Source organism: Neovison vison, chromosome 13 (assembly GCF_020171115.1).
Source record: "Neovison vison isolate M4711 chromosome 13, ASM_NN_V1, whole genome shotgun sequence".
NCBI classification, from domain to species: domain Eukaryota; kingdom Metazoa; phylum Chordata; class Mammalia; order Carnivora; family Mustelidae; genus Neogale; species Neogale vison.
The window spans coordinates 10,045,881-10,061,682 of NC_058103.1; positions in this window are offsets into that span (position 1 = coordinate 10,045,881).

Sequence of the window (15,802 nt, forward strand, 5' to 3'; positions counted from 1 at the left end):
ACAGAGAGGACACAGAGGCACAGAGTTGAAATGCCACATCCAGGGTCACACAGGGGGAACAGCTACCAGACCTGTGCTTCTCAGACTGGGAATAAGACAGACATGCTTCTGACCCTCACAGAACCACAGTCTATGGCAGAACTCTCCAGACTTTAAATGCACACCCGGGGTCTTGTTAAGATATGCATTCTGATGCGGGAGGTCCTCGGCAAGGCCTGAGATTCTGCTTCTCTTACAATTGCCCAGACTGTGGTGGCCCGTGTCACCTCCAGCAGCAGGGTGGTGTGCTACCTCCTGAGGAGGGGACCTCATGGAAAGCCAGCCACAGATGGGCCAGGCCAGAAAGTGGCTGCAAAGGTGAGCAGAAAGGAGAAGTTTCGAGCAGACCCTCTCTGAGACAGGAAACAATGCACTATATTAGAACACCTTGATACTTAATCACCAACCCAAGGGCAGCTTAGTTTCTGGCCCAGCCTGGCTGCCTCCTCTCACCCACCCTGAGCCGTCCCAGAGCCTGCTTCCCTGCAGCTTCCCTGTGATGGGCCTCTCCCCCTTCTGACAAGCCTCCCTGCCCTCGGGGAGGCCCCCTTCCTGGGATGCTGTAGCTCCTCAGGGCTGATGCCGGATGCCAAGTCCAAGGAGGAGGCCCATCAACCCCACCTGGGTTCTTGTCCTCACCATAACCTCCCTGAGGAAGCGGACATGGGGGATGGTAGGAAGTCAGCTAAGTCCCCTACCCCAGCCTCGGGGAATGGCTGGCAGATGGCTCAGTCTCCACACTTGTTAAATGGGGGGAAGGTCCTTCCAGCCCTAAGTTCTGGTGTCTGACTGGCAGACACACAGAGGAGAAGTCTTAGATCTCGGGTACTCTCTCCCCCAAAAGCAACTGACAAGATTTCTCCACTTTCCTGGAGCCCACCCATGACCTTGGCACAGCTGGAGGGCCAGTGTGGATCCTGGGGGTCACCTCTCATGGCTGATGGGGGAGGTGTCTTATTGGGAGACACTAGGGCTGGGCTGGGGCTCTGGGTTCTGGTCAGAGAACGAGATTTTCACTGAGAGCCTAGCTTGGCTCCCTGCTTCCCTCTCCTCGGCTACTCCCCACACATGGCAGGGGGTGGGCGTGAGGGCGAGGATGGGCAAGAGGGGAGTATAGGAAGTGCCTGGTAAGAGTCCAGATATGTGTCTGGCAAATGGCTGGATTAATGAATGGATTCAGCTTTCGTCAATGTTCTGGAAGCCAAATTTATGAATCCTTGTGGGGGCTGGGGACTGCCCTGGGAAATGGAGCCTGGCGGGCTGTGTCCTCTGCTATGTCTCCGAGGTCTGATGCACAGTAATTGCTTAAATATTTGTAGAATTTATGAATGAAGGGAACTGAACAGTTGGGGGGAAAGAATACCTCCCAACTAAAATGAAGGAACCAGTTATTTCAACTTCTCAGGATAAGAAAGAGAAGTCAGAATCAAGAAACCATTTAATTATTTTTATGCAAAATTAATTTTAATTAATTATTTTTATGCAGTAACTAGCACACAGAGAAAGGATTTGCACCAGCAGTGAGTTCAGGGTAAGTCCCACTGCGGGAGATTGGCCAATGGAAGTAATACCCACTCAGGTGGCATTAATAGATATAAAACATTTAAAATAAAGGAGGTGGTTTTCTCTCACTCAGCTCTGTTTTACTTTTGGAGAGTTGTCCTACATTATAAGCCTGTCATTTAAGAGAAGTGCTGATAGATTGGAAACTCCAGAGGAAAGGGGGCTGGGGACCCGAGATAGACCCACATGGGGGCCATTGAAGGAACTCTGGGGATGATTTATTTTGAGAAGAGAAAAGTCAAAGCACCTAAAAATAATATCTTGAAATAGTCAAAGAGCAGTCCTGGGAAGGTGAAACTGGATATTCTTTGTGTCACCAAAATGTGGGAGAAATGTTATAGAGAGTCATCTTTAGGGTCACTTTCTTTTTTAAAAAAAGCTTTTATTTATTTATTCATGAAAGACAGAGGGAGAGAGGCAGCAGGAGATGAAGGCTTCCCTCCAAGCAGGGAGCCTGATGCAGGACTTGATCCCAGGACTCCAGGACAATGACCTGAGCCAAAGGCAGATGCTTAACAATCAGAGCCACCCAGGTGCCCTAGAGTTACTCTTGCAGCAAAGTTACCCAAAGGTAGAAGATGCTGTATCCTGAGACAGTGAGTTAAGGGTCACAGAAGGACAGAGGTCAAATGTCCCTTGAAGGAGCTGCCGCAGAGGTGATTCAGCAAAACAGAAAAAGCATCATCGTAGGTCTCAGAACTGAGGTTAGAGATGGCGTTGGTTAGACAATAATGAATGTAATGATCAGAATCAGCAAAGTGGAGAAAACAACACCAGCAACAGAAGAAAAAAAAAAGAAAAGATTAATGAAGCCAAAAGTGATTTCTTCAAAAAGATCAATTAAGATAGATAAGAAAATGCAAATAATCAAATACAAAATTAAAATGAGGAAAATGCCTACCGATACAAGAAAAACTAAAACATAATTTTAAAGTACTAGGAAAAACTAAAAGGTAACCTATTTTAAAATCAAGACAAATTTTTGGAAGAATAAAAAATAGCAAATGCCTATTCAAGAAGAAGCAATTGATCTCCAATAGACCACTACGCATTTTAAAGATACTGAAATGGTGATCTGGGTCCCTTTGTCACAAAAGGTCTGGGCCCAGATGGTTGTACAAGTGAATGCTACCAAATTTTCAAGTCAAGAAAATTCCTATCTTATACAAGTGATTTCAAGAGGAGATGAAGAAAAAGAAACCATTTAATTATTTTTATGCAATTATCAGTGTAATCCTGATGCCTAAGTAAATAAGAGTAATCTAAGGAAGGAAAGTTGCAGACACATTAAAAAAAGAAAAACCAAATGAACCAGAATCAATAAATTATAGGAACCAGGGCTCAGGTGGTTGAGCATCTGACTCTTTGTATGGGCTCTGGTCATGAATCTGGGGTCGCAGCATCAAGATCCCTGCCACAGCACAGGGCCTGCTTCTCCCTCTCCCTCTGCTCCTCCCCCCATGCACACTCCCTCTCTCAAATAATAATTCACTAAATCTTTTTTATTTTAAAGATTTTATTTATTTATTTGAGAGAGAACGAGAGAGTATGAGCAGAGTGAGAGGCAAGGGAGAAGCTGGCTCTCCACTGATTGGGGGCTCCATCCCAAGATTCCAGGATCATGACCTGAGCCAAAGGTAGATGCTTAACTGATTTAGCCACCCAGGTGTCCCAAATTAATTAAATATTTTTTAAAAAGTAAATAAAAAATAAATTACTAAAACTGGTTAAGAAGTTCAGAAAGGTTTCTAAATACAAAACAACTTTTAAAAAACATCAGTAGATTTTTTACACGAACAATAGAAAATATAATAAAACATACCATAAACAAGAGCAACAAAGTCATAAAGTATCTAGAAAGAAACCTAAAAGGAGAACACATGACCTCTCTGAAATGTAATTACATTAAAAGATTTAAGACCCCCCAAATAAATAGCTATTTCATGCTTTTGATGGGGGTGTCTTAATATGAAAAAGATGTCAAATTTCTCCGAACTAATCCGTAAATCCATCTTGGTCTCAATCTCAATTCCAGTTGGGCTTTTTTAATGGATTCCGTGAACTTATTTTGAAGAATAAAGGTCTGTGAATAACTAAACCAACTGAGAAAAAAAGGAGCAAAGTGGGAAATCTCACTCTATCAGACTTAGACATACTGCAAAGCCACTGCCCCACAAACCAAGTTGAGATGACACACCGAAGGAGCAAAGAGGGGGCTGGGACAGAGCTGTGTGTGTATGTGGGAACTTCATGAACAGTAAAGGGGGCACACATTTCAATGGGGAAAGGAAGGATTGCTTAGGTATTGGGGAAACTGGGTTGCTACAGGAAGAAAAAAATGTTAGAAGCCTAACTAGTGGTACAATAAGGTTGAACCACAGATGGATTAAAGACCTCAATGTGAAAGACAAACATAAACATCATGAAGTTATAGGAGATAATCTTTGTAATTTGGGCCCACAAAAGGATTTCCTATACAAGACCCTCAGAATACAAGCTACGGTTTGAATACAGTGTAGGGAAGGAACAGATGGATTTTGAGTGCATTAACATTAAGGATTTCTGTTCATTAAGGGCAACCCGGACAAAACTGATAGACATAAGATGGAAATGTGCAATATCTTAATATCTAAAATTAATTAGGTACTGATAGCCTAGCATATATATATAAACTATGGTAAATCTACAAAAAAAAAAAAACAAAACACCATCACCATCGCCAATAACAACAACCAGAAATCCCAACAGAAAAATGGTCAAAGAGTATGAACTAGTAATTCACAACCAATGCAGCCCCAAATTCTAACAAGCATAAGAGGAAATGCTCTTACTAGTAACCAGAAAATTGCAAATTAAGTCAACCATGTGGTATCACTTTACATCTATCAGACTAGCATGGATGAGAAAGGAGGATATGGGGAGGTGGGTGGAATGTCATCCTGGAAGGTCATCGAACAGAACGCCATCAATTAGGTGTATCTCCTATGACCCAGCAGTGCAACTCCCTAGAGTTAGGTCTGGAGAAATCCAGAAGATATTTATAGGAATGTTCATTACCTCATTGATTAGGTCTAGAGACACAGGAGGCAACTCATATTTCAATCACTGGGGCGGGGATGGGTAATGAAGTCATGCTAGATGCCTACACCATGTAATACCATGAGCAATTAGGGAAAGACACGGAGCAACACGGGCAGAGCATAAATACACATAGCTGAATGAAAAAAAAGAACCAGAATAATATCTAAGTACAATCATATTACCTGCACATAAAGTAATGAACGTGTTTTATACGACAATGGCAAGCGTGAGCTTGGGGAATGGGAAAAAAAGAGATCGTGTTGACCTATCCATCCATCACTCAAGCTGGGCAACTAGCATGGACCAGCAGTGCCTCTAGCCACGAACTGAGGAGTGTGATAACTCAGTCCTCTGGACCTTAGGTCATGCAACCATCATGTTGGCTGAGCCTGCAAATCTCAAGGTGGGCGTCCCCAGTCAATATAATTCACCTGTCGGAGATCATCAGTTCTGCACGGCAAGGCTGTTGCAAGGCTCCAGGGTAATATGTGTAGGGAACACAGTCCACAGCTTGGCACATAGTAGGTGCTTCTTCAGTGGAGAGAAGCTGCAGAGTATCTTCTGGAACAAAAAAGCTGGCTCTGAGGCTTCGTTCCTCTGTGGTATCGACAAGTTACTCAGCCCCTCTGTGCCTGAGCCTCGTTACCAGCTCCATGGGAACAAGGAGAGCTCTGCCTCGAGGGGTTATCATGGGGATTCACTGAGTTAATCTATGTGATATTCTTAGAACAAGGCCCACCACATATGCAGTCCTCATTGGGCGTTTGCTTGAACTTTTATTATTCAACGTGTTATGAAAAGGTGTCCTCCCTGGGTTTCCTCCAACACCAAGAAGATACACTTTCGTGAATCCAAGAAATGCCTGTGATATGCCCAGCAGATGGAATAGGGTGTCTCAGCAGGAGAGGGGAATTACTGATTAATTTTTCTCTCATCTGTCATTCCAGAAACCAGAGTGAGATGGTCAGTGCTTCTGAAAGAGACCCTGGCTGCGGAGTTGGGAGGCAGGGAGGCGGGGTGCCAAGGGGTGGGACAGGAAGAGGGACAGCAGGTGTGTGCACCTGACCCTGGGCCAACCACATCCATGCCCTCTCCCACTGGACCGGACAAAATCTGGGGGTCTCCACCACAAGCCCTGGAGAAAGGCCTCATTCCCCATTGCTGGGGGCATCCAGAGTGTCTCACTGTCATATGGGAATGATTTAGGACTCGATTGCAGGGTTGTTGGGGCAGGAGCAGGCTAAGATTTCCATAAACACGAGTACTGAGCCATTTATGGGTTTTACTAGAAATTTTATTGGCGTTTGGTCGTGTTGGCATTGTGTATGCCTTCAAAGGTAAATTAGATTACTGGCAGTGGGTTCAATTTAGCGGTAAAAATGTAAAGGGAGTGGGATCGGGCTGTGGATGAAACAATGCGGTGACTGTTCTTGGGTCGACAGACGGTGAAATCACCAAGGGGGAGGGCCCGCTGCGAGGGGGTGACGAGCGGGACCGGGATGAAGGGCTGTGTCCCCACCACCGGGACATCCAATGCACTTTGCCCAAATGGCCACCTACGTTTTCTATCCTGGAAGGTGCCAGCTCAGCCGTCCCCGCAGACATGGACACCACGCCGCACAGACTTTGGAGGAAATACAGTAACTGCGAATTTGGGAAGAGGTCTGTACATGGAGGGGCTGAGAGGGCTTCGTGGACACACAGCCCCATCCGCACGTGATGTGTCCTGACCCGGCCACCCGGGCCAGACCACGAGGTCGCCTGCCACCTTTCCTGGGTAGCCTCCATAGCCTGAGCTCTCAGCAGCCACCCCCTTCCTCCCTGTGTCCCTCCCCATCCCGGCTCTGCTGCTTCCTGGGACCAGCTCCCAACAGGACCAGGCTGGGAAATGATGGAACTGGGCTGTGCAGGGGGCAGAGCACTGGGAGCCAAGGAGGCCTAGGGAGGTGCTGGGAGGTCCATGGGGGAGGAACACCGGGTGTGTCCCAGGGGTGAGGCTGGAAGGGCCAGATGCTGCCAGGTCACTCACTGTCAACTCCCCTAATCACAGGCAGAGGGGCGTGGCTTTCTTTCTGGGGGGCATCTGTCCAAGGCACAATAAGTAAGAAAGGGAGGGAATTTTACATCAGGCTCATTTTCAACCCAATTCAGTGAATGTTTATTGAGCACCTACCACGTGCTAAGCCCAGTCCCGGGCTCTGGGAGCAGTGCAGTGAGGGAGGAAAGCTGAGTTACCGTGTTCACAGAGCGTAACACGGAAACGGAGCAGCCAGGGGAGTCCTCTCTGAGGCGGTGACGAAAACGTGCCTGAGTGACAAGAAAGTGCACGTTTATCTTTGTCTGTCTTTGGTGGGCATGGATTCTTTTTCTTTTTTTTTTTTTTTAAGATTTTATTTATTTATTTGACAGAGATCACGAGTAGGCAGAGAGGCAGGCGGGGGTGGGGTGGGGGAAGCAGGCTCCCAGCTGAGCAGAAAGTCCAATGCAGGGCTCGATCCCAGGACTCTGGGATCATGACCTGAGCTGAAGGCAGAGGCTTTAACCCACTGAGCCACCCAGACGACCCCCGCCCGGTGGGCATGGATTCTATCAAAGGCGGTGTCTTCATAAGGACTGGGCAACATGGGTCTTATCCCCACTTCACTGAAGAAGACACTGGGGTTCAGGGTGGTTCGGTGACATACCTCGGTTCAGAAGGGACTGCAGAGCCTCAGCGGGGGAAGCCTGAGGACACCCATGGAGTTACATGTCTATGAGAGTGCAGGCTTCCTGAAGGCAGGGTCTGGGTCCTCACCCTCTCCCCAGTACTGAGCAGACGGCAGGTGGGACCATTAGGGGTGTAACCCAACGTAAGCTGAACGAGAACCATTGTGTGACTACTTACAAATCGGTGGAGTTTCCAGAGATGTGGCTTGGGGATCCAGTGCCCTGAGGCCACGTTCTTTCTAACCATAGACTTCAGGCAGGCTCATGGTAGCAGTGTTTGCAGACAGATATCCTTGCCAGAACCTTCCAAACATCTCAAGTCACCTCCTTTACATGGCCTTCATTCCCAGTGAGAAAGGGTGACGGCCCTGTTTATGAAATGGTTGTGTCCAAAGGATGTCTGATGGCAGCAGGTCGATGTGCAGCAGACCTAGAAATCCGGGTTAGGGTCCCAGCTCTATCACTGATGGTCATATGACACTGGTTGGCTCATTTCCCCACTGGGGGCCTAAATTAACTTCCTTGTGCCGAGGAGGCTTGCATGTCCAAGTCTCTTCAGGTGACACGTAAGATGAAGCTAACGGGGAAGCAGGAGAAGTGTCCAAACCCTAGGTCAGGACCAGCTAGAGGATTTGCAGGGGGAAGAACAGTGCAGGCTCCTTATTCAGAATTTCAAGATGGCGGAGCAGTGCCCTAACCCAGGGTGGGGCGGAGCGTCTTTCTGAGTGTGGGCTGTGTGTGTTGCCCAAGAATCTGGCTCTGCCCAAGGAGACTGTCCTCAGAGAGGTCCCTGGATGTCCCCTCTCGGTTGCAGTCAATGACTCGGTTTCCAGCTGGTGAGGCTGGGTCATTCCAAAAACCAACATTCAAGGGACAAGATGTGGTTTTAGCCCTGAGTTGTTTGGAGAACAAAACTCTTTGTCAGTTAAAGAAGAAATGATATAAAATGGACCTCTTTGGGCATTTTCCTCACTTGGGGCTGATGGAAAATCCCTCCCTGAATCCATCTGAATGTGCTTGCTGTGTCTGGGGCTCAGTTCCTACCTCAGGCTCTTCCTGTCCTGCCATCTTGGCCAAACAACTTCCTTTCCCAAGCCTCAGCTTTCTCCTGGGCAACTGGTAGGCTGGGGGTGGCTGGGGATGGGCCAGGTTATTCTCTCCCACCCCAAAGAACCCCCTGCACCCCAAAGTCTGTCCTAGACAGTATGGATATCAATACACCAATTCATGTAAAATTCTCATTAAATTCATAACCCGTGCCCCAGGTGGGAGTTCATGACATTTTCAAGATTAAAAATGCATCAAAGTAATCCTGAATGTGAGTATGGAAAACCTCGGGAAACCACGAGGCTGGGATTAGCCAAATGATTTCAGGTTTCCTCACAGTGCAAAGACAACGAAGCAGCCAGAAATGCTGTTGGAGGCCAGTGAATGGCACAGAAAGATGCTGAGGAAACACGGATGAATAAGAAAATAAGGGGGATTTAAAATGGTGTGGATCATGTAATTCTGTCTTGAGAAGAAAGCATGGATATGACATTTACAAATGTCCATTACATGTAGCAATAAAGGATAAGCCCCAAATATTAAACATGACCATTTCTGGGGCATGGGGTTTTGTGCTTTTCACTTTTTTTCATCTTTCTCTTGTCTTAATCTTTCACCATGAACGTGTATTACTTCTATAATGAGTAACAACGATCAGATGATTTTGTTTGAGAGGCTGAGTGCCGTCAGATTCCTGCCTCTCTGCTTCGACCTTGGGCTGTTCTGGCTTCCGACCTGCTTGAGGACTGGACGGAGAGGGGCTGGGGGAACCCTATGGAGGGGGGGTGGTCTGTTAAATAGCTTGATCTCTTTTATGGGGTTCTTGCGCATACCTCGGCTTGTCTCGGCGGCCCCCTCGTCACTGGCAGGGCACCTGCCGCCACAGACGTTGAGGCTGGACACGCTCCAGCCACCGGGCCTGGGGGCCCCAGGCTCTGGGACAGCTCCGGGTCGGGGGCAGCCTGGCCTCCCCACCGGGCCCTCCACCTGAAAGAGATTAGCTGGGACCACCAGAAGCCTGCGACCCTAATCACAGGGATTTTGTTTCTTGTTTCCTCGGACGGGTTTCTCCAGGTGTTTCAAGTGATTAGCCAGGACCCATGCGGCCGGTCACTGTGCCACCATTGTGTCCCCAGCGCTGTTTCCCTGCCACGTGGCCTTTGGGACGACCCCAAATAAAAACGGCAAGAGCAGACTGCCAAGTGGCTGGACCATTTATGGGAGGGATGTGGGACAACGGGGAACACACCCAGAAGGCTTTACGGCTCTACCTCAGGCCCCAGCGATGGGGGCCCCCTGGCTCCAAGGTGCCTCACTGGCCTCTTTTATGGGGGACACCTCAATGACGCAGGCCTGGCTTTGTGAGGCTTTTTTCTTTTGGTGGGGTTGGTTTTGCTTTCCTGCTGGGATGGCTGGGGTAAATCCCCCTGATTGCCACTGAGCAGTGAATGAGATGGTCTGTTGCACAGACAGCTGGCCTCCAATCCAGCAGATAAAGAGGGATGCCTTCCCCAGCCTTCCCCAGCGTCTTGAGTTTCTCACGCCGCCTCTTCCCTGGGTATGGATTACGCTGTTTTCTCATAAACATGCCCCCCATGACCCACCCACCCCTAACAGAGAAGGCTTTTTCGGAGCAGCGGAAGGGACCCAGAAAAACTCAAACAGAAATGGGGGTGGGGGTGGGAGGAAGGTCCAGTCCAGGTTCCCCTCTGCTCCAGAATCTGGGGTTTCTCTATCTTCACAGTTGGACAGCATTTCAAGAAGCAGGAACTACAGAAGGGGAGACAGAAGAAAAGGCAAAAGGCAAGGAGGAGACACTTGGAGACATCCCTTGGCTTTCAACCCATGCCCACCTCCTTTCCTTGCCAGAGCTGGTTGGAGGCTAGGGGAGCCCACAGATCTTGGAGTCTTCAAACTGAGGCCCGTGAGCAGGCTTCTGGGGGCTAAGCAATGCTTAGATCACGTGAAGAATCCTTCTCGGACAGTGTTCACGGCTTCCCACAAATCCTCAAAGGCCCATGACTCCGTCAGAGTTCAGAATCACTGACCTAGTTCAACTTTGTCTTATATGTGGAGAAACCGAGGCAGGCGGTGGAGGGTGGTTGGTGACTGTCCCTTGGTGCCTCAGTGATAGAGTGAGGATGCCAAGGACCCTACACCCTGAAGTCAAACTAGGACCTCATCGGGGGTTGACACCACATGGGAGGCCACGCCCTGCTTGATAAGAATAAAAACAAGTGCATCGGCTTTGCATCAGGCTCTGCCGGAAGCCTCTGACAGGTAACAATTCCCTAATTTTCAAAACAGCCCTATGAGGTAATTCAATGTCGTCGCCATATTACAGATGAGGAAACTGAGGCACAGGGGAACTCACGACTTATCCGAAGTCAGGAGCTGATGAGACGGAGAGCTGGGTTCAGAGCCAGCCAGCCCGCCCAGGGGCAGACTGCGCTGTTAACCACGTCGGGTGACGAGCCTGAGGCCGGGGCGGGAGCGCACAGGAACGCTCTGGACATTCCAAATCGGGGTGTCTGCCATTTCCCTGGGGACCTTCTCCCCATCTCTGAGATAGCTTCTTCATCATTTCAACCTCCTGAGTTTTATGAACATAAAAGCAAAGTGCTCCCAGTCCTTCCCAAGCTGGAAATGGGCTCAGGAGGATAGACGGGTTGGGCGGGCGGGGTGGGGAGGACGGAGAGAGGGACTGGGGTGGTTGGAAAGTAGGGGTTGGCTTCTGCTTCCACCCTGGGTGGTGGCGGCCTGGGGGGAGTTGGATTTGATTGTGTCTCTGCAAATACACCTTCTGAGGACCTAGCGTGGAATGGTCCCACCCATAGGCTGAATGGGCTTTCTAGCTCCTCCTTGGAGCTGTCACTCAAGCGGGATTCTTTGTTCCCGGGGTCTCAGTGGCCCTTTGCTGCACCCAGAGCTAGAGCAGTGCTTGGTCCCCACGGAGGAAGAACCCACTCTTGTTGGCGGGGTCCCTGCTTCCCTTGGCCGGCTTCCCTCTTGTCAACCCACAGTTACCAGCTTCTGAGCGCTCCTTGTCTCTTGAGCAAGCCTGGGACAGAGAAGCTAGAAGCGAGTGAAGACAAAGGCCGAGGGCCCCAGCACAGTAACATCATGCCGTAGGGGCAGGGGCCAGAGGCAGCTCTGTTAACCTCTCAGGTAAAGGCCAGGGCAAATCTGTGCAGGCAGGTTTTAGCAATCAGGGGCTTGGTTCTGCTTAAAGCAGCTAAGGTAGGAACTCTTTCTGGAACTCCCTAGCACCCAGTGAATGACCAAACCCCTTTGCCAGGCATTTAAGCTTCACCCCGGCTGATATTCTGCCCTCCGCCCCCACCAAATGGACCTGTGCTTACCTGTCCCCGTTCACAGATAGACGTTTCCATTTCCAGCAGGTGTCTTCCTTCACGTCACTAAAGGTCCAAATCCAGACCATCCTTCAAAGTCCTTACACATGTCCCCTGCTCAAAGCCCTCCTCGACTCCTTGGTAATGTCATTTCTTCTGCGTAGCTTTCATGGCACCAATCATTTCTCACCCACGTTGGAATTATTTGGCAATGTCCCTTAGCCCGAGAGCTCCTGGAAGGCCACGGATCTGTAAACTCTCAGGAGTTCGGGGCCCCCAGGTTCACCTGCTCAGTGCATGAACTGTGTCCACATCTCCCAGGCCCCTGTCTGTGCTTCCTCTGTCTCCAGGCTTCCAGGAACACAGGGCTCCTTGCTTCCTGCAGGCCGCCCTGCTGGCGTCTCCTGGTAGAGTGCCCTATTTACCACCTTCACTGGCAAGGGCGCTGAGGCACGGAGAGGTCCTGAGCTTTTCCGAAGTCACACAGGTAGTAACTGGCAAGAATGGAACTTGAGCTCGGGCATCCCAGCTCTTCACCAGGATATTCTACTCTCTTAACTGTTTCGGCGAGTTCTTCTGAGGATTCAGTGGGAACCCACTTTCTCCTCGAGTCTTGTCCCTGAGATCCCCGAGCTGATCTTCACATCTCCGGCCACAAAATCTAGCACACAAAAGGAGGGCGACAGTGGCTATTGAGTAAATTATTTGTGTCGTGCTAAAACTCAGCTCTTTTCACAGCACCTCAAAGTCGGTGGAGTCCCTCTGGGCCTCTCAGTAATCTCAGAGGGAGACAGGATGGGGCCAATGCACCTGTTCTATAAATGGGGCTTATAGCTCTGGAGGCTGGACGTCTGACTTCAAGGGGTCAGCAGAGCTGTGGTCCTTCTGGAAACTCTAGCAGAGAATCCTTCCTTGACTCTGCTAGCTTCTGGCATGTACAAGTGATCCCTCGTGCTCCGTGGCCTGGAGCTGCCTCGCTCTTGCCTCCCCCTCTGTCATCACGTGGTCTCTTCCTGGGCATATCTCTGTCTCCATGTCTCTTCCTCTGCCTTAGGAGGACCACAGTCATATTGAATCAGGGACTCACCCTGCTCCAGGACAAGTTCATCTCAGCTAATTATGTCAGCCATGACCCTCTTTCCAAATAAGGTCACATTCGGAGGGGCTGGGCTTTGAATTTCAGCCTATCTTCTGGGAGGACCCAGCTCAGCCCATAACAGACGTTATTCCCAGCAAGTATTTGGTCGTGTTCATATCCACATATAGACATAACACAATCAGGAAGATGGGCCAGTCTGCATGAATAGGCAAGTCACACAAGGGAACACAATGAAATCGACTCAGCAGCTATATGTTCACTATTATTAAAAGAAAACCAAGTTAAATAACATGGATAAACTATGGTTCCTAATAGAGTAGCAAACACTTTTAAAATGGTAACATCCATTGCTGGTGCAGTTGGAACAAAGCTAGCAAACGCATTTGCTTTTCGGTAGCTTTCTAAATTACTACAGTTGACCCTCAAACAACACAGGTTTGAAATATGTGGGGCCACTTATGTTAAGTTCTTAGGTTAAGGTTTTGTGGGATGATTGAAAGATGCTTATTATGCTATTAAAAATAATAAATTGAGGGGTGCCTCTGGGTGGCTCAGTTGGTTAAGCATCTGCCTTCAGCTCAGGTCATGGTTCCAGAGTTCTGGGATTGAGCCCCGCATCAGGCTCCCTGCTCAGCCGGAAGCCTGCTTCTCCCTCTCCCACTCCCCCTGCTTGTGTTCCTCTCTTGCTGTGTCTCTGTCAAATAAATAAATAAATATTTAAAATAATAATAATAAATTGAACCAATGAAATAAGAAGTGTGTTATGCCTGGACTAACTAATGATGGCGGGTGTATCATTATTCTTTGGTAAGGTATAGAGGAGGCAGGGGATGGGGGTAAGCAGACCGTGTGACTGAACTGGGACTCTGTAGTTGGATGGATGGGATGGCTCTGACCAAGGCCAGAGGAGTTAGGCCAGGGAAGGGGTGGGAAGAAGGAGCTAGTGGGGTTCCTCCCTAGGGATACACGTGCAAGGGGCACGTGATTCTGGCCTGGAAGGACAATGACTCCCAACATTGGTCAAGCCCAGTAGTCCTGACTACAAGCAAGATTCTGGGGAAGCAGTTGTGTCAGGAGGGCTGGGTGCCCAGGCCTGTCATTGGCAGGGACCGCAGGTGGCTGGACAGAATGCAGAGGGACAGTAAATCTCCTCTGTAGCCTTGAGAAGCCCTCCAGACTCTGGGCCCCTCCTTGGGGGGGTGTGACACCTCTGGGGCTCAGCCTGTACCTGTCTCACTGCCATGTTGGGGTGCCCATGTTGGGAACTGGGAGGTCATACCTATGCAGTACTAAGTCTCAGCCCCTGGCTTTGAGGATAGCATCATAGCATGTCTTGGAGAAAGTTCTTGACCCATCTAACCCAAAGCTCCTTTCCAATAATTAGTTTCACTTCCTTTTTACCATTCTGAAAAAAAAAAGCTCCTTGACCTGATACTGTAACTAAACCCATAATTTTATACATCAATATAATGCTCTTAGTGTTTGATGAAGACAAACTAAAAAGGAAGTGGTCTATAACAGAAAGTGTGTGCATCTCAGTGGGGATATGCGTGGGTCTGTCTCCACTGGGCACGTGGATGTCATGTGGGAACCATCCCCAGCAGACGGACACATAGACACACAGTGACTGAACTGGAAACTCACAGAGCAAAAGCTGTGGTGCCCAGGAAGGTGTTTTTCCCAATGTAGGATGGTTCTTAATGAAGTTCCATTGATTTATGTGATCATTTTCTCCCAGAGAAATTCAGAGTGTATGATGACTTACTACTCACACAATGTCTGTTCAGGAAACCCCATGTTGCGTGGGCCAGCCCTATGCCTCCACAGTACTTGTACTCCCAAGTATACTTATACTCTCAAGAAACAATGAGTTATACCCCCTCCTTGGTCACTGTAACAACCAACCCACTGCACAGAAATCTAAAATGTTCCTTTGAGGGGGTCGGGTGCCACTCCTGTGATAGATCACAGCCTAGAGTGACCACACGCAGGCTGGGGTGTGGAGGCCTCTGAACTCAAAGATTTGGGTCCAGATTTGAGCCCCCCGTTTGGCAACACCAGCCAGGATTGGCTCCTGGGGCAAGAATGAGATCCCTTGAAAATTCTTGGACATCTTAGGGGAAGAGGCTTGGTCGTGGGGGATGGGGGTGTGTTCAGTTGTCTATTACACAATAGCAAACCATCCCCAAACTCAGTGGTTTGAATGGCCGTTTCCTAACTCCACTCAGCCAGGTGGTTGTTCTCCTCTGTGTGGCGTCTACTGGGACTAGAAGATCCAAGATGGCACCACCACTCCCAAGTCCTATGCCTTGGCTTGGGTGGGTGACTGAAACCCCTGGCGGCCTCTCTTCCCACGTGGCCAGTATGGGCTTCCCCATAACACCACGGTCTCAAAGGAGCATCACATGACAATTGCTTCCAGGGGGAGGAAACAGATGGTTCTCTTTAAGGCTGGTCATGGAACTGGCACATGGGATCCCTGCCTATTTTCCACTGGCCAAAGCAAATGGTAAGGCCATACCTGATGTGGCCAGAGGGGAAGTAGATGGGAAAGCAGCACAGTGTATAAATAAAGTCTTAAAAAAAAATGTTTCCAAAATGGTGCTACTTACTAGCCATTTTTATTGAACACTTAGTATGTGCTGGACCCTCTTTGGACTACCGGGTCCATATTTAACTGCCCTACAATCTTGGGACATGGGCACTCCTATTATCCCCATTTCATAGATGGGTAAACTGAGACACAGAAAGTAATATGTCCACCAGTCCCACTTCTGGGCACTTATTCTAAGGAGGCAATTCAGTCTTAGTCATCAGATGTTCATAACAACATAGTTTATAATGGGAGATTGGCTAAATTAATCATGAGATATCCATAATTGGATATGATATATCCATAATCACAGAGGATTAT